The sequence below is a fragment of the Ursus maritimus genome, unplaced genomic scaffold (genome assembly GCF_017311325.1).
Source record: "Ursus maritimus isolate PB19 unplaced genomic scaffold, ASM1731132v1 scaffold_30, whole genome shotgun sequence".
In the NCBI taxonomy this organism is placed as follows: Eukaryota; Metazoa; Chordata; class Mammalia; order Carnivora; family Ursidae; genus Ursus; species Ursus maritimus.
Genome location: NW_024425564.1, coordinates 22,741,748 through 22,764,905, shown reverse-complemented (window position 1 = coordinate 22,764,905; position 23,158 = coordinate 22,741,748).

The window sequence follows — 23,158 nt, the reverse complement described above, 5'->3', positions numbered from 1 at the left end:
TGGGATAACATTCAGCAGTAAAGACAGATGCAAGCTACAATGTGGATGAACCTTGAGAATATACTGAGTGAAAGAAACCAGACTACACATCCTATGATTTCATTTTATGAAACATTCAGAATTGGCAAATAATAGAGACAGAACGTAGGTTGGTGGTTGCCTGGGGCTGAGGGGATAAAGTATCTGAATAGAAATATCCCCAAAGACAATGCAGAGATGGCCAAATGGAGTATTCGGGGCTGACGGGTAAAGGTGGTGACAGATGCAGAACTCTGTGAATACATTAAAGGTCATCGATCTGTATACCTTCAATGAGTGAATTCGATCTCGTGAGTTGTATCTCAACAAAACTTAAAAAAAAACTGAACTTAATTAAATGTTCATAATTTGTTATCAAATTTTGCTGAAAGAGCATGGGACTTAAACCCAGAATCTTTGCAGTCTTGTCCTAACATTGACCCCACTCTAAACTAAGTAACCAGGGCAATTCTCTTTAGTCTCGACATCAGTGTCCTCACCTGTAAATGAGGAGGTGGACAGATGCTCTCTGAAGACCTTCCTACCCCTAATTCTTTTAAAAAACAGTGGCCTCCCAAACAATTGTGCTGATAAAATGGCCTGACTGTTCTTTGAACTCTCTAAAGTTATCATATTCTTTTCTTTGGTTTTTAAAATTCCACCATGGACTCCACTGGGTAGTTAAAATAATAAGTTAATTGTGTTTGATTTCAATGAAAGCAGTGTTTTAAATTAGCATGTTTTGTTTACATGCTGATAACAGCCGTTTTCTGCGTGCTGAGCTGGGGGACGTGGAGGGGTGGTGAGCTAGTGGAACCTACTTACTTAGAACCAGGTGGGGGCAAGGAGAGATGGGCAGCCAAGGACCTAGGAAGCCCCCTCCTACTCTCTCTAAGTGGGACCCATGGTCCTTCCTGTGCTGGTTCATATTTTTCAGTGTCCTTCTGGATGATTTTGAGCCTGTCAGGTCACTAGCCCAGCAGCACCATATAAACTTGCAGATTAATCCTGGCCTGTAGGCCCATGAATCATGGCCTAACACTTTGGAGACATGCGTATTGTTGTTATAATTTTGACTTTTTTTGACTTAATGGTGATGGGCACAGGGTGCTCTCACCACCAACCTGACACATAAATCATTGGCCAGATGTCTGCTTGACACAATGTAATTCACCCAAGCCTGGTCACAGAGAGTGTAGAACAAAGCCCCCTGTCTCCTAAACCGTCACATTTCCAGGTGACATGGCTGTTCTGATGCAGAGACTATTTGCTCTCCCTCTTCTGCCCAGCCCTTTGACTTTGTTCTAAAGAATCTCTTTCCCCATCAAAAAAAAAAAAAATTAATACTTTTAAACTACAGCCCTATCTCAAACCCTATCTTTTCCTTAAAGTCTTCTTATCTACCTACACCATACTGTGGTAGACCACAATATCATCTTTCTCTAAATTCCATTATGATAATGGCCATGAGCATAAAATACATGGAATGGGTTGCTAGTTATTTAATGACTGTAAAGTTGGCATCTTCAACCAGTTGTTGAGGTCCGAATTCAGTCTAACATCTCTCCCCTATACCCCTCAGTACCTACTATCATCACAACAGACATTAAATAAGCACTTACTAACTGGCTTTGTGAAAACTAGAACTCAGAGAACGCCTACAAAGATGTGGTCCAATGTTGATGTTCTAAGACAAGCACAACATGGAAAATGGAAATAGAAAATTCTGTGAAACGTTATGGTCACACCCTACTTATAATCCAGTTAGAACTGTTCTCAGGATACATTTAAGCAGTTCTGGAAATAATGATATCACTTTCTCTAGGGGAGGAAAGGTAGGACTTCTGTCTGATGTTTCCATTCATTCTGCCCAGAGATGAGGTCTCTGTCCCTCCCTGTTCCCCTCCCTAGTGCTTTATAGCAGATCTTCATCTATACTCTGAAGACCTCCCCAAAGCTCCCTCCTTATACTTGCCTTTTTTACCTCTTCTTTCTCTTCTCACTAAATCCACTTCGACAGTAGCCTCTTGTCCACACACTAGTTTTGGAATAATAAAAATGTTGGAATCCATGTAGATCAATCCTATATTTGTATACAATGAGCAACCTTCTGAAAAATAGGATTATTGTAAATTACTTCAACCAATTTGATTATGGGCAACTTATGGAGTTTGGTTTGGTAGGTCACAGTAGCTTTCAAGAGCATTTAAGTGGGCAATAATTAGCTTTCCTCTGCAACCTTGCCAGCAAGTCATAATGGAAGCTGGTCTCACACTACATTCTCACACACACACATCCATCTGATAAACATTTGTTAACAAAGCAGGCTCAGTACAGTCCATCAACTGGTTCTCTAAACTCAATCAAGTCCCAGCTCTCTGTTCCTCTAGGTATTCCAAACATGTCCTGTAAAATGTTTGCTCACAACAGCCATGGTAATAAGATTCCTGAGCAAGACTCAAAACATGGTAATCAATATTATCATATCTGTTAAACCAATGACTGGACTTAGGACCAAGTGGGGTTCGAGCTAAGAAAATATCCCCAAGGGGAATGAGTCCATGGTTGAATGAATTCTTAGGTCCTGTTCAGTCAGAAAGAAGGAACACCTCCAAGCTCTAATCTACACATCTTGAATCTTTTTAACTGCGTCAATGAGAACTAATTAACAAGAATTAATAAAAACCCATTGTTGATACCTAATGTAAGAATTAGCAAGGCCATGGTAGTTGAACAAGGAGGCTTTATAAAAGATGTACCTGGCTTTTCTGATACAACCTTGGCTGGCCACATCCTAACTAGGCATTCTTGATTAGCACCTGGCACTGACCTAAGCTAACGTAACACACATAAAATATCACGATTTATACTCCAATAATTATAAGTAACTTACAGGCATCACAACAAGCCTGGAAATTAACATTTTATAAATTGAAACTCTTTGAAAAAATACTTTGCATCCTTTTGTAAGGAATTTCTCCTATACCTATATTTATCTTTTAAGTGATTTTTTTAAAAATCTGGTTTTCTTAAAGTTAGGCTTACGTGGGGCAAAATGTTGTTACTGTACCAGGTTCACAGTATCTGTGAGCATTTGGAGGGTCTTCCGAATAAGCAATGAAATTGAAAGCTGGATGTTCATCTGGTGACGCTGCTGATCCCTGAGGAGGGTTCTGCAGGGAAGAAGAAAATCTTTCTCTACCCTTTTAAGTCTTCCAGATGACTAAGAATTAAACTGACATGAGACAGATTAACAGCAGGGGAATAAAATGCTTTATAATGTGCACACAGAGGCCCAATAATGAAATTGAGACCTAAAGAAATGACCAAGTCAGGCAGTGTTCATACACTTTAGACAAAGAGACAATAAACATGTGAGGAATTGACAGGACAAAGCAAACAGGTGTTTGGGAGCTTTAGTTAGGAATTCTAAGGAATTCTAAGCAGTATTTGGGCTGAGCAAGTAGATTAGAAAAAAAAAACAAGGGTTGTTTCTACAGCTTTTTCGGTGATAAGGATGTCTTCTTAGTGCAGGGAGGGTGTTTTCCATATGGAAGATTTGTTTCCTGCTTTCAGGGGGACAAACGTGGGGTCTGAGTATTCTTGCAATGGCTGTGTCTTAGGTGACTTTCATTTAAAATAATCAATATGCCAAAAGGGCACATTTTGCGGTGGCCAGCCGTTGGCCTTTGTAGGTCCTTCGAGCAAAGTTGGGAGCAGAGGGACTCTGAGGTCCTGTGCCTGCCAGCCTGGGCTCCCCGCTTCACTTGTGGACCCCAATCTCTCCCCAGAAAGGTTGTGGATTTTTTCCAGTACCACGCCAGCAACACACTGAACAGCCGGCAGGTCTTCAACCCTTGTGGTTTGAGGAGCACCCGGGGAATATGGTGAAATTCTCTGCAATAAAAATGCATGTGTGCACATGCAAAACATTAGCTGTAAACACCATGTCAGAGAGTTTACAGACCTGTCCACCACCAACACCACCACCGGTTGCAACCTTAATCTCCTGGGAATCCACCCAGGTGGTCAGTACACCAGCTCTGACCTTATGATGTCAGGAAAACCAGTGAACTTCCCTGAGCTAGACAGCATCGTCCTCCCTGCAATCGGCTGTCCCTACTCTCCCCCTTGCTCCATTCTACTGCATCCCCCTCCTATGAGGAGGCACCCTGGAAAGTACGGATGACTATCGAATGCATGGTGGTCATATTAATGAAATGGCAACCTGCATTAAACACAGACCTCTGTCCCCTGAGCCTTTCCCTAGACACACAGGAGGTTCCTGGCACTGAGTCTGCTCATGCTCTCGTGTTGCATCAGAACCAGACAAGAACCACTTTCCCAGGACTGCCCTCTGCAGGTGACACCGTTAACTCAGGTGTCTTCTCCTCTCTTGAAATGTTGCCCCTTGCTTTTAACCTCTGTTTTCCTTCCCCACCCATCCTCACCCAGAGCTGTCATAGGACCCGGAGTCCCTACACCACTCAGTTAAATCACACTGAAGCCAGAGTGTCTAAAGCAGTGTGTATCCCCATCAGTATTTCGCACTTTGAAAACACACGCATGGTGAGCTGTAGTTGACGCTAAAAGAATGCATCTCCAATAATGGCAGTTTTATAGTAATCATTACACCAGTCTGGGAAAGTTCTCTTTTAAGGCGGTTCCTCAGGTCAGTCATGTCGTTGGTCACATATTCCTCATCAGCTGGAAGACAGTTTGCTAATTGCTTGAAATTTTTACAAGCCATCGATGAGAAGATCCTCGGCCCATATCTAGGCAGGACTACTTCAAAAGCAACAGTGAAGAATTCTGTCCCTCTTTTCTTTAGAGAGCACAGCTTTTCCCTAAAAAGAAGAAGGAAGTCAGGTTTATTTCAATGCCTGTGGTGTCAGAACCCAAGTCAGATAACATGGGCTATCCCAAGGACTTCCATGTCCATTAGTCCTGAGGGGCCAGTAAGGCCCCTGGCCACCGTGAGCTCATGGCACACATTCTGGGGTGGTATAGGGGATCGTCAAAGGATCACTCTGGGATGGAAGACCCTCCTCTTACTCCATCTCTTACCTGAAAAGCATTTGAAAACTCCAAGCCAAAAGCCTGACTTAGCTGCCCTGATCTGGCCCATTCCCATTCACCACACACACACCCCCCACCACCAAAACACACGCCAGGAGCAAATCTAGGGCCCAGATCCCTCTGTTACAGTTCTTGCCTTTCCCAATAATCTTGTCTTACTTCAGACCAACGGCCTGGCCCTGGCTCTTCTTGCTCCCATAATGCATTTCCCCCATGCGTGACCTCTCCCTGCTCAGGATCCTACTTGTCTCATCAAGTCCTGGCTGGAATCTATTTGAGAGCCTGCAGGCCCAGCTCACACCCCCTGACAACTCTGAGCCCACCCCAGTCCTGCAGGGGAGGAGCGGGACTCTCTGCCTTAGGTTCACACAATCCTCTAAGCATACAGCCAGCTCTGCCAATTCCTCTCCACAATCTTATATTCCAAAGGAGAAACTTCTAAGTTCATATGCTTTCCTAGAAGCCAACAGCAATAGTGCAAAGGCTTCTAATGCCATCCTGTCTTTAAAAAACAAAAACAAAAACCCAAGTCTACGTTAATTTTATTTTTTGGGTAATCCATTCAAGAATCCTGGAACCCTGTATTTTCTATCCACTTTTATTCCCATTTTGCCTTTCTTCTCTGTCCAAGTTTTAATGGCTCAGCTGGAGTTGAGACCATACTTGCTATTCGTTTGTTTGAATACTTAGGTTCTATGAAAATATCTGTCTCCCAAATTCTCAATGATAGACAGATGTCCTAGCTCATTGTTGTTTTTTAAGGATCTTGGCAGGGAGAGAATTGGCTTCATATTTCAAAGAAACCCCCACCCTTTTTTTTTTAACTAAAAAGTTCTGGTATCACCACATAAAAGCACTTATAACTTGCACTCACAAAGTGGACCCCCTTTAAAAAGGAAAGGCAATTCTCTTCATTTTCTCTCAAGGCCCACTAATGAGCTCAGTGACCTTGGGTCTAACCTCTCTGAGCCTTGGTTTCCTTTGTAAATGAGGGATTTGTTTGATTTCTAAGGTTTCTTCCAGCCATGACCTTCTACGGTTCTATCAAAACAGGTCACAGTGAAAGAAAGTATAATTTTACTCTGAGCACAGGGATTTTCAGGAGAATATTACGAATCTGCAAATAACTCTTGAGATGTCATCAATCTCCCTTTCCTAACATTTCCATTTGCCTCTGCTCTACTCTTTCACTGAGTAATTGGAAATAGCCTTGAGCGGTAAAGATTTGATGGGCCTCGGGGACAGCAAGTTTCATTCTCCTGCCTGTGGATTCCAAATTTAAAACACTGTTAGAGCCAATTCTTCTTGCCAAACCACATCCAGCAGGAGCCATGTCAATTGGGTCCATCTCCACGTCCAGTGCAATGAATATGAACACATGTTTGCATAGACGAACAAATGCAAGAAGGATCCCTAGGTCAGCACTTTCATTCCTTGTCTGTTTTGCAGGCAAAGTAAGGTTCACCCTCCTGGAATTGAAAGAAGTAGAGAAAATCCATTTTCTGTTGCAGATGTCTTTGACATGCATCCATTCAATCATTTGGTCAGTAAGTCAGGACTCCACTGGCCCCTTCAGTTTTAGAATTGAGGGTGTAGGAGAACTGGGAGTGGGGGAGACAGAGTTGCCAATCATCTGATGATTCCTCCTGAGCTGGGTTGTCAGTGGGTTAATAAAGCTACACCCGTCACTTTGTTCCTACAGCCCTTGACTTCCCAACACAGCCCCAAAATGTCTCTGCATAAAAAAGGACAACTCAGTGACAATGTCCCTGATCGTTTTAACTGCATCTTGAGTCTAATAAAGGCCGCAGGGTGAGCCATAAAGTACTTAGCTGCAGAAACTTGGCCTGGTGCCTGGAGGTTATTTGGCCTTTTCTCCCCTTATTCCCTGGATACTGTGTCTCTATCACTTTACTGTTCCTTTGGGCTCTTATTCAAACCCACAGGCTGTGTTTCTATGAACACATACAAAATGGAGATCTGAGCTGTCAGTTTCATGCACCACTCAAAAGAAATGGCCAATCCTTGCCTGGTCCTCAGATAGGGTCACGGGCATGTGGGAATATTTTTGGCTCAAAATTCAGTCCTCAACCTCCTCTCCTCCCCATGTCCTTTTCTGATGAAAAGCAATCTGGAAACACACACACACACACACACACACACACACACACACACAGAACTAGCTGCATCTTCATTTCATTTGTCATTTCCGTGAACCAAAATATAGCTTTTTATTTCTTCCCATGAAGCACGTGTAGGGGGAAATCATTGGAAAAGCCTCTATCATATTCAAGATTTCATATTTTCATTAAAAAAATGCACCCTTAGGAAGTAGAATTCCTCTTTCCCAGCTAGAAGTTTAAAAGGGTAGGAAAAGTTCATTGCCAATGATTCAGTTTCTAAAGGTCTAGAGAAACATTTCATATGGGAAAAATGAGGCCACACAAAGAGGAAAATGAAAACAGGGAAAGGTCTCTGCAAGAAACCAACTGACAAGGTAGCTCAAAGGAAAAGCATTCCTAGGCAACAAAAGGCACGCACACATGCCTACACTCCATCCATACACACATGTATATACGGACACACACCTACACACGTAGCTTTGAACCCAATGGGAGAGTGCAACCACGCTCATGTTTCATGGGCTCCTTTAGTGCTTTGTCCATGTAAGCTCTAAATTCTGCAAAGTTCTGTAAAGGTCAAACATAATTCTAGAGTTGCTAGTTTGTTAGTTGTTTTTTTTTTAATGCAGAAAATCCTGACTCATACGACAGATGACTATTGATGTACTCAACAAATATGTTCTTTGATGAACATCAACCATGTTTTAGGCACTGTGCACAGAGCCTTATAGAACACTGCCTGCAACTTATGGCACCCCTGCCATGAATGAGATAGGTCTAGAAAGATAACTAGAATAAAAATGTGTGGTATGAAAGAATACATGCACCATATGTGGAAACACAGATAAAGGAATGACTAACTCTGCTTGAAGAAACATTTGTGCTAAGTCTAGAAGGATAAGGAGGGGTTTGCTAAGGAAGCAGGAAGGGCATAATGAGCAAAGGGCAGATCACGGACAACAGCAACAGGGGAGAGAAAGAGAGTGGGGTGTTCAGTAGACAACAGATCTCCTGGGGTTGGCGTTTAGGAAGTGAGTCAGATTTTGAAAGACACTGACCACCATGCTGAGAAATTTTAGCTTTATCACATAGGAAACGTTGCAGCATAAAGGGATTCTCGATCCTCTCTCCCTCTCTTTCTCTCTCTCTTTCTCCCTCTCATTCTCCCATTCCCCCTTTCTCCCCCACAGACATCACTATTAATTTATGGATTCATTGAGATTTTTGTTGCTGCAAGATATGGCAGCAGCAGGACGAAGGGACAGGAGGTAGGGGAGACAGAGAAGTCAGTTAAGAGGTTTTGGTAATATTCCCCATAAGAGCTGATGAAGGAAGTGGGCAGTGGGGAGTGAGAACGGAAAGGAAGATTCACAGAGTCTGGCCAGCAATGACCCAGACAATCTTTACATCCCTGGTCTCCTAGATTATCCCTATTTGAGGTCATCTGTCTCCTTCGTGGCCCTGTGACCCCAGAGAACTCCCTGACTGTCTGCAAACAGTTGCCAAGCCCCCCTGTAGGGCATTCCTCATTTTCACTGGGGCATCCTGACTGGGAACTCAGCAGCATAACCTCATAGGATCAGAACCCATGCTGGGCTTAGAGTGTCCTTCTCAGAAACAACCTTCCATCTGGCTCATTAGGACAGTAAAGCTGGCAGTTTGATTCATTTTTGAAATCAGTTTCAAAAATAAAGAATCCATTTCCTGGGTTATCAGAAACAGCTTGGTACTAGGGGTGAAAAGATGACCTTACTTTTTCACAGCTTGGTGGCCACACACCAGGATCTCCCTCACCTGGAATAGTAACTGTCAATTCACAGTTGTGAACAGATGAGAAAACACCCAGACAGATCATCCCACCATTAGAAATGAGATGGCAGTGGGAATGAAGAAGCCTTTTGTGAGGATGGACACAAGGGAAGGCTGAGGTTCCTTATACCTCTGAAAGCAGCAGCTGAAAAGCTCAGCCAGATTCATCAAACGAAGGCAGATGGTGCTAAACACCTACTCCCACCTTCATCCATGGAGGGCCAACCACCATCCGAAGCAACCTGCAAACATGGGAGCACAGTGAAAGGGGACATTGATTAGGACGACTGATGTTCCATATCTACTTTCTTTCAAGCCCCAAACGTGGCATATTGCTGGTGTTCAATAAATGCTTTTTGAGTGAATAAGAAGTTTGGATTACATTAGTGATTTTCTTTTTTTTTTAAGATTTTATGTATTTATTTGAGAGAGAGTGCTCGAGCAGGGTACAGAGGGAGAGGGAGAAGCAGACTCCCCACTGAACAGAGAGCCCAATGGGGGCTCAATCCCAGAACCCTGGGATCATGACCTGAACCGAAGGCAGGTGCTTAACCAACTGAGCCACCCAGGCATCCCTACACAAGTGATTTTCAAACTGGACTTTACCAAGGCCTAGAGTTTCCCTGGAGATGTCCAGGACTGGCGATAGAGGAACTGTGTGCTGTAGCACCGCGGGGCTGCTTCATCTGTATTCCCGTGACAATCCAGATCTCTACATCTCCTTATATATCAAGAGAAGTTTCTACAAGTAAAACCATGTAATTACTAAAACCCCCTCATTCCTAAAATATCATCAGGATTCTATGCCTCAAGACGACCTCAATGAACTGATTCCCAGTGCTCAATGTGCTTTCGCAAGTCATACTTAATGTATTTTTAATTCATTGATGACAAATAAAAACCAGNTCTTTCCCTTATGTTTGGGGAAAAGGGAATTCTAGAATTGGCTGGGTTTAGGAGGAATGAGGCTGCCATCAGCGGGTTCACCCAGCTTGCTTTATAAATATTACTCTACCCAGATCTTCAGTTCTTCCAACAGTTGGTGATACCACTGTGGCTTAAAATGACAATCTCTTGGCTGCCCTCTGACCCTCACCATCCCTCCCAAACCTCTCTAGGGAAGCTGGACTTCCAAACCAGAATGACTTCCTCACCCACAAAGCAATGGGGCCTGGATTTTTCTCTTCTTAGCGTATCTTTCTAACTTGTTATTGCCATAATTAGCTTTAATGACTCTCCTCCTCCTCTCTTTCTTTCCAAACAACATGCTATTTTCATTCTTTGTGGGGGTGGCAGACCTCCAAGCTTTTGGCAACTCTCCCTTTGACCGAGGACCCAGGAAAGAATTTTAGACGGTCTGCTGAGGGCGTCTAGGACAGCTGCATGATGAATGAGACTGAGATGATGAGGAGGTGTTGGAGGGAATTGAAAGAACATTGATGGAAAGCCCCATGTCACAGATGAGAAATCTGAGACCTAAGAGGTAAAGCAACTTGCCCAAGATTGTCATTTTAGAGAAGAGGGAGACATCAAACTATAAAAGGTAGGGGTGAGGGGGGTTGAAATTGACACTGTCCATGGTTAGCTTAAGTGGTGACCTGAACTTCTTATACTTTCCCAAATGAAATGTGGCATCAACAGCATTCAGAATATTCTGGAAACTCCAGCTCATGTCTTAACATTGAAGGCATTTAGCCAGCCAGGCCTCTTTGATAGATGCAGTCTCATCTCCCTACTAGGCTGTTCTTCAGCTCTCTCTGCTGGGGTGCTCAGAGCTCCCCAGGGACACTGGTCTAATGCAAAAGGAGATGGGGAACTTCTTGGGTGGAAAAAGTGTTCACCAGCACAGCAAACAGCTCCATACTCTTCTCCTGCAGGCTCTTCTCCCCTACAATCACCAGTCCCGTGGTGGGTCCAGCACACGCCTGTGCCCATCTTTCAGATTGGTTCTGAGCCCACACCTATTTTGCCCCTTGCAGACTGGCATGTGGCAAACCTCTCTCACCTAGCTGGATCAGTCCCTCCCAAACTCAGTCTGAGACCCAAGAAAAATGTGCACATAGACATATAGGCACACAGACACACACAGAGACATCACAGAGAAACCTGGAAAACAATGGGAGGGATTGCTTTATAGAGAAGGTTTATTTTCTTCTTTCTCTTTATCTCTTCTAAAATTTTCTCAAGTTCATTTGAATTACTAATTCAATTTGGACATCTAAAACCAAAAATATATTATTTTTAAAATGTCTCTGAAGGGGCACCTAGGTGGCACAGTCAATTAAGCATCCGACTCTTCTTGGTTTTGGCTCAGGTTGTGATCTCAGGGTTGTGAGATCGAGCCCTGTGTTGGGCTCCATGCTGAGCTTGAAGCCTGATTAAGATTCTCTCTCCCTCTCCCTCTGCCCTTCCCCCCATTCTCTCTGTCTCTCTCTTAAATAAGGAAATCTTAAAAGAAAAACTAAATAAATAGTAAAATGTCTGAAAAGTGCATTAAATAAGCATAGTCTCTCCTTCTATGCTTCTATTCATTACTCAACAAATGTTGATTTTCACCTCGTTGCCAAAGACTGCACTTAATGCTAAGGACAAGAAGAGGACTGATAGACTGTCGCTGTTCTCAACCTGTCATTTACCAAGGAAAGAATACACTGAAGGCATCAGTTAAATATACATAGTGTAAACTCAATCCTGATATTAAACACAATTACAAAATATTTCTCAGCACTGGTTAATGATCTGTGTGTTACAGCTGGAAACATTATCCCACAAAGTAAGTTCCTAGTTCAACCAAAGGATCTCTCAGGGAACACAGGTAATGCGGTTCGACCGGCACAAGGTGTGACTAATAAGGTAATAAGGCTCGGCTTTCATTTTGTTTATTCACAAACACACCAGAACTCCCATCTCCAAATAAATGGTGTCCTTCAGTGGAATCACACGGAAGGCAATCATTTTTACCATACTGTCATTGTTTAGGTTATTTTTGGAACTGTTCCATCAAAACATTGCTGATCAGTTTACTGCTACATGGAAAAATCCGTCATTTTTTTTTTAAATAGTCCACCTTGGAATTACATTAAAAAGAAAGGGGGAACACGAGGTGTGTGGAGTGTCACTGGAAGAATCAGGACACACAAGACGCCAAGGATAGCGGAAACAGCAAGCCCAGACCGCCAGTTCTCTGAGAGCGACAACAGTGCCTGGCAGCTCCCTGACCTAGCACAGTGCTTGGCAATTAATAGATACAGGTTGAAAGAAAAACTAACGGTGGTAAGAAGGAAAAAATGAGGCAGCATTGTGGTCAGGTCAGTAATCCCAGCATGCCGCGCTCACAGGTCGGTAATCCCAGCATGCCGTGCTCGCAGGTCAGAAATCCCAGCATGCCGCGCTCACAGGTCGGTAATCCCAGCATGCCGTGCTCACCAGCCAGGACTTTTCTCCCACAGAGGGGAGCGGGCACCACTGAGAGTCAAGGGAAAAAGGGGTTTCTACGTCCCTTTCTTCTCATCTGCATTTGTGACAAAGGCGCAGGGATAAGTTTTAACTAAAAACATTCTCACCCTCGATGTTTATGACCACGTATCTGACAGGTCATAACAGCCAAAGGCAGACAGGTTCAAAGCCACAGCCCTCATTCTCAACATTCAGGCCAAACACCTCGAGTCCAGACAGGCTCTTGTGGTGGCCAGAGGCCTTGCTCACCCTGCCTTTCATGCTTGCTCCCTTGCTCAGGGTCAGGGCTTTGAGGGGGCATCAGCCAGTGACAGGCAGGTCATGGTGTGGCAGCTCTGCCTGCCGGGCAAAGCAGACACCTGTCTGTGGGGGGCTCAGCTTTGCTCCTGCCTGAGCCTAAAGGGCCTGACGTTCCTTGCATTTAGCCGAGGCCCGTGGAAGCCCCTCTGGGTCCTGTGTCTGCCAGGGGTCTCTGGACTTCACTGCTCTCCAGACAAGGGCTGACGGCCAGGGCTGGCAGGGAATGATGGTTCTCTCCAGCTTTTTCTCTAAAACAAAAGCGATTTCAGAAGATAGTCCTCCCTGGGGTGGGGTTAGGAGTGTTGAGAATGGATAAGAGGGTGAGCTTTGTCCAGACAATCAAGATCTGTGGCTATGTTTCACTTTTCCTGGAACACAAAAAAGAATTCTTTCTTCCATTCAAAGTGCACACACCTTAAAAGAAAACAATGACTTGCAAGTGTGTCATTCAGTAGCCAGCTGATTTTTGTGCCCCTGGAAATCCCTGAAATTGGCAAGACGGTCATATCTGGCCCCATCAAAACATTCTTCCCTCAATTCAGAAATTCCCATTCTCTCCTTCACTATGCCCTCCCTTAGGTATATTGCAGTTTGTGTTAGAAATTAAACCAAATCAAATTATTAACTATATTACTGCTTTATTCTATTGGAGCTTACAATATACCAAGTGCTGAAAGTCAATTATCTCATTTAATCCTCATAAAAATGGGGTTTATTCTAACTTTACAGAAATAAAAATAAGGGGGCGCCTGGGTGGCACAGCGGTTAAGCGTCTGCCTTCGGCTAAGGGCGTGATCCCGGCGCTCGCTGGCTGTCTCTATCTCTGTCAAATAAATAAATAAAATCTTTAAAAAAAAAAAAAGAAATAAAAATAAGGCCTACGGGCAGCACCGAAAATAGAGTAACAAATTCACATTGTTGGTTGCATTGCTGATGTAACTAATGCAAATATTGTGATGGTTGAAAGACAATCATGCTATGTGCGCACCAGATAAGACCTACTACACAGAACTGGGGTGCGGCATCACATCACCATCAAAGGAACTCGAGAAACCAGGTTAATCGGACACGTTCTGCAGCCGGTCGCAACCAGAGCTTGGCTGCAAGGTCACGAAGTGGGGACTGCCTGGGAGGTGAGCAGCCACACATCAGAGGCCCCCACTTACACTTTAGCCTGTCTGACTTCTGGCTTCTCACTTCTCTGCACACTTGCCCAACACCGGTTTGTCTGAGCTGACTCCAAGGCATCTTGGGCACTAAGACCCAAACAAAGCGACATTTACAGTGGGATTCACTAGCATCTAGTATACGCCTCATGCATGATCAATGCTCAACAAATACCTGCCGAATTACCAATCTTTGCCAGAGACTCTCAGTGGGCAGGTGAGAGTAGCCCCACCCCAGCCCTCCATGGTCCTGAGCTGGGCTTTCTCAAAGGACACACACATGGTGTAATGCCCATCAAAGGGTGACTGAGCTTTCAGCTCCAGCTGGGTCCACAAGAAAAGCCAAACCTTCCCTGGCTTTTCCCCAATCCCAAGCCCGAGCTCAGGCAGGTAGGACTAAAGGCTGCTCTGCCCGAATTGGATGTTTTGTGGGTAGGATCCTGAGCCCCCCAACGCTTAGAAGACACTGACCCTGGACGTTCACGGAATAAGCATTTATCTTTGCTGCTGCCTCCCCTCCTCTCTGTCCCTACTCTTCCTGGTGTCCATGGGGTTTAAGTACCCCATGAAGGCATTGGTGGATAATTCAGGTAGAATATTTACAATTTAGAAGCAGGACTCAAATCTGGAAAACTCTCATACCCAAAGGAAGACAAAGCTCTGATGGAAATCATCAGTGAAGATGGGAGAGTTGAGGGCAGGAATCCTTGTCTGATCTTCCTAAAAATCACACACTGGCAGTAATTACTTAGAGTGCTCCTCAGAAGGCTGATGGCTGCCCCACGCTCTGGAAGGATTGCACAAGGAGGTGCCTATTGCAACAGCCTCACCAGAAAGCTGCCAGATGTGCCAGCATCCTTTATTATAAACCACCCATTGGAGAAGGGACGGGGGCCGCCGAGCAAATAGTTTTAGGGCCTACTGTTGCCCTGGTCCTGGGCACAGAGACGATCAAAGATAAATGTTCTCAAGAAGCCCATGGTCTAGCATAAAACATGGAATATAGAGGCAGATACTGTCAACGCAATGTACCAGGTCTTATGAAACCAGTAACATCGAGGAACACAGGCACAAGAAAATCCACCCCTAGCCTGGGGTTTCAAAGAAATTTTCCCAGAGACACTTTGTTCACATTAAAAGCTGTGTCTTTGTCCTGGCTTCCAATAATTGAGTGGTGCTGATTTCCTCCACCTGGTTTCTCTCCATCGACACTCTTCCTAGAGCTGCTGTGTAGACATGCCTGTCCAGCCGGAAAGCACCCCAGTTAGACCATGGAGGACTAAGTGCCTATCTAGCTTGGCCCAGTGAGCTTCAGGCCATGTGAGAAATGCCATGTGTTGGGGACCAAATGTATAAGGAGGAAAAAAGGCAAATATGTGCTGCGTCTCAGGAAATGTTTGTTGACAATGTCATCCCAGAGGCGAGGGCAGATCCAAGTTTTGTGAACCCTGGAGTTTAGAAAATTTGATGGACCTTCCTTAAAAAAAAAAAAAATTGGGGAAGATTCCTTCTGAAAATTGTGGGTAGGATCCTGTGCAGAAACGGGGCCCCCATAGGTGAGGGGTCCCAGAGCTGTGTGACTTATGAACACATTGGTAGGATCCTGTGCAGAAAGGGGGCCCCCATAGGTGAGGGGTCCCAGAGCCTGAGTTTCATGGACTTGTTGGCAAACGCACCTTTCCTCAGAGGCAAAGAAATGGTCTTTCTCTGAAGGAAAGAATCGGGATCCCCAGCAACCGCCCATAACTTTTCATCCTTGAACTGAAAAGGCAGAGTGTCAGTTTACCACCGAAAGAGGAACGTGTGCCCAAACAGGGCTTCCTCCGTCTGTTCCTGTGGGTCTCCAAGAAGATTTGAGGTTATTTTTAGTAGCACAAACTTTCTTTAGCATTTCAGTTTAGCCTCTGACATTTTCATAGCAAAGCAAATTGCAATGCTGGGTGGAGAAAAAATAGCTTTCCTATTGCTTTTTGTTGTTGTTAGTCTAATGAACCAAGGGCAGAAGATATTAATTTTTAAGCAACATATCAAAAATATTTGTGCCAGGGGCACCTGGGGGGCTCAGCCGGTTAAGCATCTGCCTTTGGCTCGGGTCACGATTCTGGGGTCCTGGGACAGAGCCCTGCATCGGGCTCCCTGCTCAGTGAGGAGTCTGCTTCTCCCCCTGCTTGTGCTGTCTCTTGCTCACCCTCTCTCAAATAAATAAATAAAATCTTTAAAAAGATATTTGCGTTTATTGCTTTTCTTACTTATTATTTGGGGGGGTTATAAAGGTCCAAAGTTCAAACATTTCACATGAATGGCAGCAAGATATTTATTGCTTTTGTTTTGATCCAACACACAGTGTTGCTACAGATTAAGGAAGAGTCCAATGAGCAGATGCATATTGATAACTCTATCAGCGTCATTATTATTGATATAGTGACTATTACTAATTAACAGCCATAGTAACCAGCTCTCCTTAAGACTTCACTAGTGAAATGAAAAATGAACAAATTTATCAAGTGCCAACCCAAGCAGAGTTTAGGGAACAAAACATAATGGCTCTGTTTAGTTTTTCACTCCTAATCCAGATCAGTGAAGCCTCTCCTGATATTCTAGGTCATGAAGCACTTCCTCTTCTATATTCAGCCCAAGGCAGATGGCTAACTATTGAGCAAAATCCATCCCTCCCTCCCTGCCTTGCCTCCCTAAGGAAACAATCTGCCATGTGACACAGTTCTGGCTGGTGATATACTGGGGAGGAGGGCTTTTCTAAAAACCAAAGGGCAGAGCCCTGCTAACGGGAGGCTTTTCATTCTATGGTCCCCTTTACCTTCTCTTCTTCTCCTTTTCCATTCTCCCTACTCGACAGCCTGAAGATGTGGCCGCCATATTGGAAAACAAGAGAGGGCAAGTATGAGGAAGTGCTTCATGTGCTATGTGCTAAGCATGCCACAGAAAAGTCCCGGTCTTGGGGGCATGCGTAGGCCACCCATCAGCCCTGGGATGGCCCCCTCGGACTATTATTTGATGAGATGAACAAATCCTTAGTTCTCATAGCCACCATTAGTCAATATTTTTGGTACTTTTTACCGAATGCCTTCCTAGCTGATGCAAGAGGAAGAAATAACCTGATCCCCTCTGATTTCATCATTAACGTATTAGCAAATAATGGAACAACTATAATAGTCCTGTGTTCTCTAAGCTTCCATTTTCTCCTGGGCAAAACAGGTAACTGTCCTTGGCTTAACTCCTCATTGAGTTGCTCTGAGAATAAAATAATATATGTGAGAACACTTTGAAAACTGTAAAGTGTAACTTATTGACTGTACATGCTAGGAGCTTCATCTGGGAGCCTACTTATCCTGGGGTATTAGGGTCAGCCAACAGAATACATATTTTTGTAAATCTTCCTAGAGCTGTGCCAGAGAGAGTAAGGATCAACTAACAAGACCTATAGAAACTAGGAATAAATATTAGAGTTGGGATTCAAAGTGCACCCCCCCTTAACCATGCCAGAAGGAACACAGACCAATAGATCACCAGGAGTGCTCAGATACAACCATGCATTCGTTTCCAGGGATTTCTGCAACAAATTACCACAACACTGGGTAGCTTAAACAGAAATTTATCTCTCTCATAGTTCTGGAGGCCAGATGTTCAAAATCAGAATGTCCAGCAGGCTTGGTTGCTTCTGGAGGCTCTGTGGGAGAATCTATTCCATGCCTCTTTCCTAGCTTCTGGTGACTTCCAGCAATCCTTCGTGCTCCTCGTTTGTAAATGCATTGCTCCAATCTCTGCCTCTATCAACCCATGGCATTCCCTGTCCGTGACTCTGTGTCTTTTTCTTTTCTATCTCTTATAATGACTCTCCTTATTGGATTTAGGGACCACCCTGAGTGTGCATGATCTCAATTTGAGTTCCTTACCTTAATTCCATTACCTTAATTACATTAAGACACTTCTTCCAAATAAGATCACATTCTGAGGTTCAGTGGGCATATCTTCAAGGGGCCATGATGCAAACCCCAGTTGGGTCATTGAAATGCTATTAGGCCCAGGTCCTGGGTAGTTGGTCCATAGTTTTGCAAAAAGGGGAGTTTGAGTGTCCCGTTGGGGCCCAGGGGGTGTCTGTGGTTACTGAGAGGTTCTCACCCCTTCTCCAAAGGCTGAACTGCAGGAGGGAAATCTGGTTCCTACAGGAGCAGATGAGGCTGTGAAAGAAACAGAAGCAACAGCATCAGCTGCAGGAAAGGAAGCCAGCACTTCCCCTGCAACGCCCCTTCATCTCCTCCCGTCGACCCACCTGTCAAACTTGCCCCAAGTTCCAGAACAATCCTAACAGGATGTTCCAAGCATGCTCAGTCCTCCTCCTCACATCCTTCCCCTCTTCCCCCCTAGCTGCCAACCCACTCCCCACCTGGCAGGGCTGAGAATCACATCACTCCCCATTTTTGTCTAACCTGAGAAGCCCCTGAGCCCCTGAGATCACCTCAGTAAAAACTCCTCCCTACGACTGTTCCCACATCTTTTCCTACAACTTCCGCATCTGGAGTCCACCATGCACCTCGGGTCACTGAGCTTCTCTTTGCTTCTCTTCACCTCTGTTTCTGAGTCCCATCCTGTCATCTGACAGCGCTCTCCAAAATGTTCTACTGGGACCTGACCTTGCTCTTGCCGGGCCTCCCGAATTCCACTCTCTCTCACCATCTTCTCTTACTGAGTGACAATGGACATACCTTGGAGAATGCTAAGAGAAACTGAGGTACAAGAAGGGAAGAAAGTTATAAGGGCATTAATGTTGACCCACCGAGCATCAAGCCTCACACAACCACAGAGCTCGCATGACTTGAGGAGAAAAGAAATCCATAATAGAACTAGGGGGTCTGTGGCAAGGGTCAAACAGGTGGACAGACATGAAAGCCTGGAGGAAGTTATGGGAAGGGAGAGACCACCTCAGGTACAGGGAAGGTGGAGTTTGATTTAATGAGGAAAATGTTCTCTGAGCATTCTTGACTATCTTTTCTTCTACAGTGTCTTACCCAATCATATGGCTGATGACTTCCCAATCTGTACGTCTAGTCTAGAACTTCTCAGTTTTGCACTTGTGATCCATCTCCACTGGGATATCCCACACACCCTCAATGCCAACACAGCCAAGCTTGAGTTTCTTGTCTTCCTCCTTGGCATAGCCTCACCTTCCCACATCAAAAGTCAAGGAATACTTTCAACAACTTTCTCTCCTTTACCCTCTCATTCAATGAAAAACACAGAATACATAGGTTTAAAGGAAGGAAGGAAGGGAAAGAGAAGGACTTAGGTGTTGAACCCCAAACACCAAATTCTGAATAGATATTTACTGCATCTAAGAGGTGGCCATTGCAGTGTGTAAATGCCTGGTCCATGTCCTGAACTCAGGACATTTCTGAAGGGCCACTCCTGCTTTGTGGCCCCTCCCACCCTCAGGATCAGCAGAGACCCTGTGGTGACTGCACTGAGTCAACTTCTCTCTGTGTCCCCACAGGCATTGATCCCAAGAGCATTCCCCAGTCAAACCCCTGCAGCCAATTCTCCACCTTGGAGGCTGCTTTCAGGGAAGCCAGTGTCAAAGAGTTGTCCTAATTACAAAATGTAAGAAAAGGAAATCTCAGCCTGTACTTACGATAGTCTAAAGTGCTCAAAGTGCTCATATTAAGGCACTTTCAATTGTACAAGGAAATAACTTTTTTTTCCTTCTAAACAATCAAGTTATAAAATAGTTTTGTAAAAATAACATTAACACCAAGCCAGGTCTTATGCAGCATCCCGTACTGGCTTTACAACAAGTGCTTGAAATGACTTCTTAGCCTACCATGCACTCTCTCAACTTTTTACCACTTGGCTTAAATGTTAACAACCTATTGTCTGATTTTTATGGACTTTAAACACTGTTGCCAACCCTCCTGGAAAAGATCTGATTTTGTCAGCAATTCGAGCATGAGTATTAGAATTTGAAAACAAATAAAAAGATCTAGTAAGCTCATGAGACTCATCCTTCTAGAGGAAAATGACTTCCATATCTATAAACTCTCCCATAAGCATGGGCTTACCCACACTTCTCCTATCCTAGGTATATTCACAACCAGATGTATTCTATTTAGGGATGGAGTAATCATGTCTCATTTCAATAAAATGATTTTGTGCCACTATTTTTCTGAGTCTTGGAGCCATGAATTTGAATTCTATGCTGCCCAGGTGGGCTGGGAACTCTGGTTAGTTGTAGGAAAGAACTGTAAAGATATTTAGGAATTTCACAAAGAACTGTGAGCTTAGAGAAAAATGAGAAAACCTTATAGTGAGTGCAGGAAGAAGGACTTGAGCATAGGATTATGATTAAAGGAGAGCTGAGTTTGCTTCAGAGAGATTCCATGAGCCCAAAGAACTCACTGAGTTTTAGTTTGGGTAACTGCAACACGAGGAAGACATTCTACAAGAAGGATCTTGCTCTCTGAATAAAGTCTGGAAGAGTCCTCAGAGAAAGATTTTGTTGTCATACTAAGTAAAACTGGAAACAGCTTATAAAAGTTGGATCTCCGAGTCAATCTTGAGATTTTTTTCTCATGTTGTATTGAATAGCACAGAGTCTTGGCTGAAGAGGACAAAATGGGTAAGTGTTATGTCATTGACAGATGGGGGAAGGGCAGTGCTTCAGGAACCTGGTGGGGGGTGAAGAATCCCTGAAGACCCTACATAGAGGTGGGAAGAACTCCTCCAACTGTCTCCTGAGTTAGAGACAGGGCCAGGTGAGAGAAGAGGAGGTGTCCTGGCCTACGTGAAGTCAGTCACAGAACCACATCTCACCAATCACTTCATTTGTGTGAATAAAAACCCCATTGCAACCACAAATTTCGAAAGACAAGAGGCAGAGAGATTGGCCTGTCCATGCTACAGATGGGTTTTCTTCTTGGTCAGAGGATCTTTATAGCTAGCTCAGACACGTTGGCTTCCCCATGCTTGTGAGATGGCCTTCCCAGGGACTGGGGGTGGGACAGTGCTCTTGGTTACACATAATCTCTCAGAATATTAAGGCAGGCAGGCAGGGAACAATCTGTTATAGGCTGGATAGTGTCCCTCTAAAATCATATATTGAAGTCCTAACACCCAGTACCTCAGGATATGACTGTATTTGGAGATAGGGGACTTTAAAGGGGTATTCAAGGTCAAATGAGCTCATGTGTGTGGGCCTTAATCCAATATGACTGGTGTCCTAATAAAAGCAGGAGATTAGGACACAGACACACACAGAGGGAAGACCCTGTGAGAATCCAGGGAGAAGAAGGCATCTGCAAGCCAAAGAGAGGGGCCTCAGAAGAAACTAACCCTACCAGCACCTTGATCATGGATTTCTAGACTACAGAATTGTAAAGAAATAAATTCCTGTTGTTTAAGCTCCCCAGTCTGTGGTATTCTGCTATGGCTGCCCAAGCAGGCTAATACACAGTCTATTGAGACCACAGTCTTAAGAGAACCCCGAGTGTGCTCACAGTGGAGGGACTAGGTCTCTCTCATTTACCCTGTCCCCCCAGAGCTAAACCCTGTGCCTTGCTTATAAGATACTCAACTGGCTTGTAAGATAAGTGAATGACTTGGGAAAATCCTTTATGGGATTGGAACTTTCCAGGTGACCTCACTTGCTTGGCAAGAGAGTCTTATCTGGGTGGCTGCCAAGAATTTTGCTCTGTCACAAGAGGTTATAAATGCACAGCAGTAGTACCCTGTCAATGACAAGTCTCTGGGTGGGGGGACACAAACCCTCTTTAGTTTGCTTCTCCCAGTCCTCAGCATGATTTCATGGGGCAGGTCCACGCTTAGTTAGTATTTCTTTTCCTGAAAGTAAATGTAATATTGTCCCATGGGCTGGTACCACAAAATCCATGTTTAGTAATATTAGTGTTGTGCAGATGTTTCCCTTAGGTACTCATTGCTGTAGGACTGATCCCATTTTATCCCTCCTCACTTCTGTCAATGGTAGTCCCATTCTCCCATGACTCAGACTCCAGCCCTTGAAGTCATAGCTGATTCTTTCTTATATTTGAATCCTTAAGTCAATCAATAACAATGTCCCCTCCATTTTTCCTTTCACTCTCTACCTTTCCATGCCCACCATTATCACAATCCAGCCTTTGCCTCATGACACGGGAATCCTCCCTGGTCTTCCTGCCACTAACCTTGTCTCCATTGCATGATGAGCTCTGCTGCCAGACTTACCCTTGTCAAGCCTCAAAAACTCTTTCTAGAGGTCCTGGAGAGATAGTAAAAAAGGTTATTCTTGATCATTTTATGCCTGGGAGCAGTAGTTAAGAAATGCGTAGAAGGAGAAAGAGTGGGAGGCCAGTAAAATGGCTGGAAATATTTGCTATCCTCATCTACCACTATTGCTGGGAGGCCTTGTGGCATCAGAAACCACTTTTCCAGCTGCTACTCTATCAAATACACATAACCAGATTCACCTTAGGCTGTTGGACACAAGAACTCGGCTTTTACAACATACCAGAGTTCATATGTAAACTATTAATTACACCATCTTTCCCGTGTGTTTATTTTTGCAAGAACTGTTATAAGATGGGGTGGGGTCAGGGGTGGGGGGTGACATGTGGAGGCCAGAGGGACATGGGGAAAGTAGACGGCTCCCGGGAACACCGAGTAATGGCCAAGAACTATAATTCTAACCTTCGCCCTACATGGTTCAGTGGCTTGTGGGCTGGAAGAAGGAAAGTGACATCTGTGATTTAGTCCATATGAAATGCTTGACCTCCCCAGCTTCATGCTTCAACAGGCTCAGTGTGGGGCTGAGGCCAGCACGCAGAGCAGGAAGTGCAGAGCAGAGGAATGCTGACAGAAGAAACACTCATATGTTCTCTGGATGCTAATTACAAAAAGCCTACCCTCCTACAGACTGTTTTGTGATAGATTTTCTGCTTATGTAAATTTTTTGAAACAAATGAATCCATTTGGTATGGTTAGCCATGGAAGGATGATTTCGTGAACAACACTGGCACAATGCAAACGCCTCCCTCTGCCCTGGATTTTTGCATGTCTATGCATGTGTCCTAGGAGTTTCTATAGCAGAGAGCCCCATAAGGGCCGGCAGCTGACCCCACTTTGAGCCTAGGATTTCCATGCCTGACATGAGAAGGCAATTTGGTATTAATAAAGGACTTGCAAGAAACAGAAATTGATTTTCTT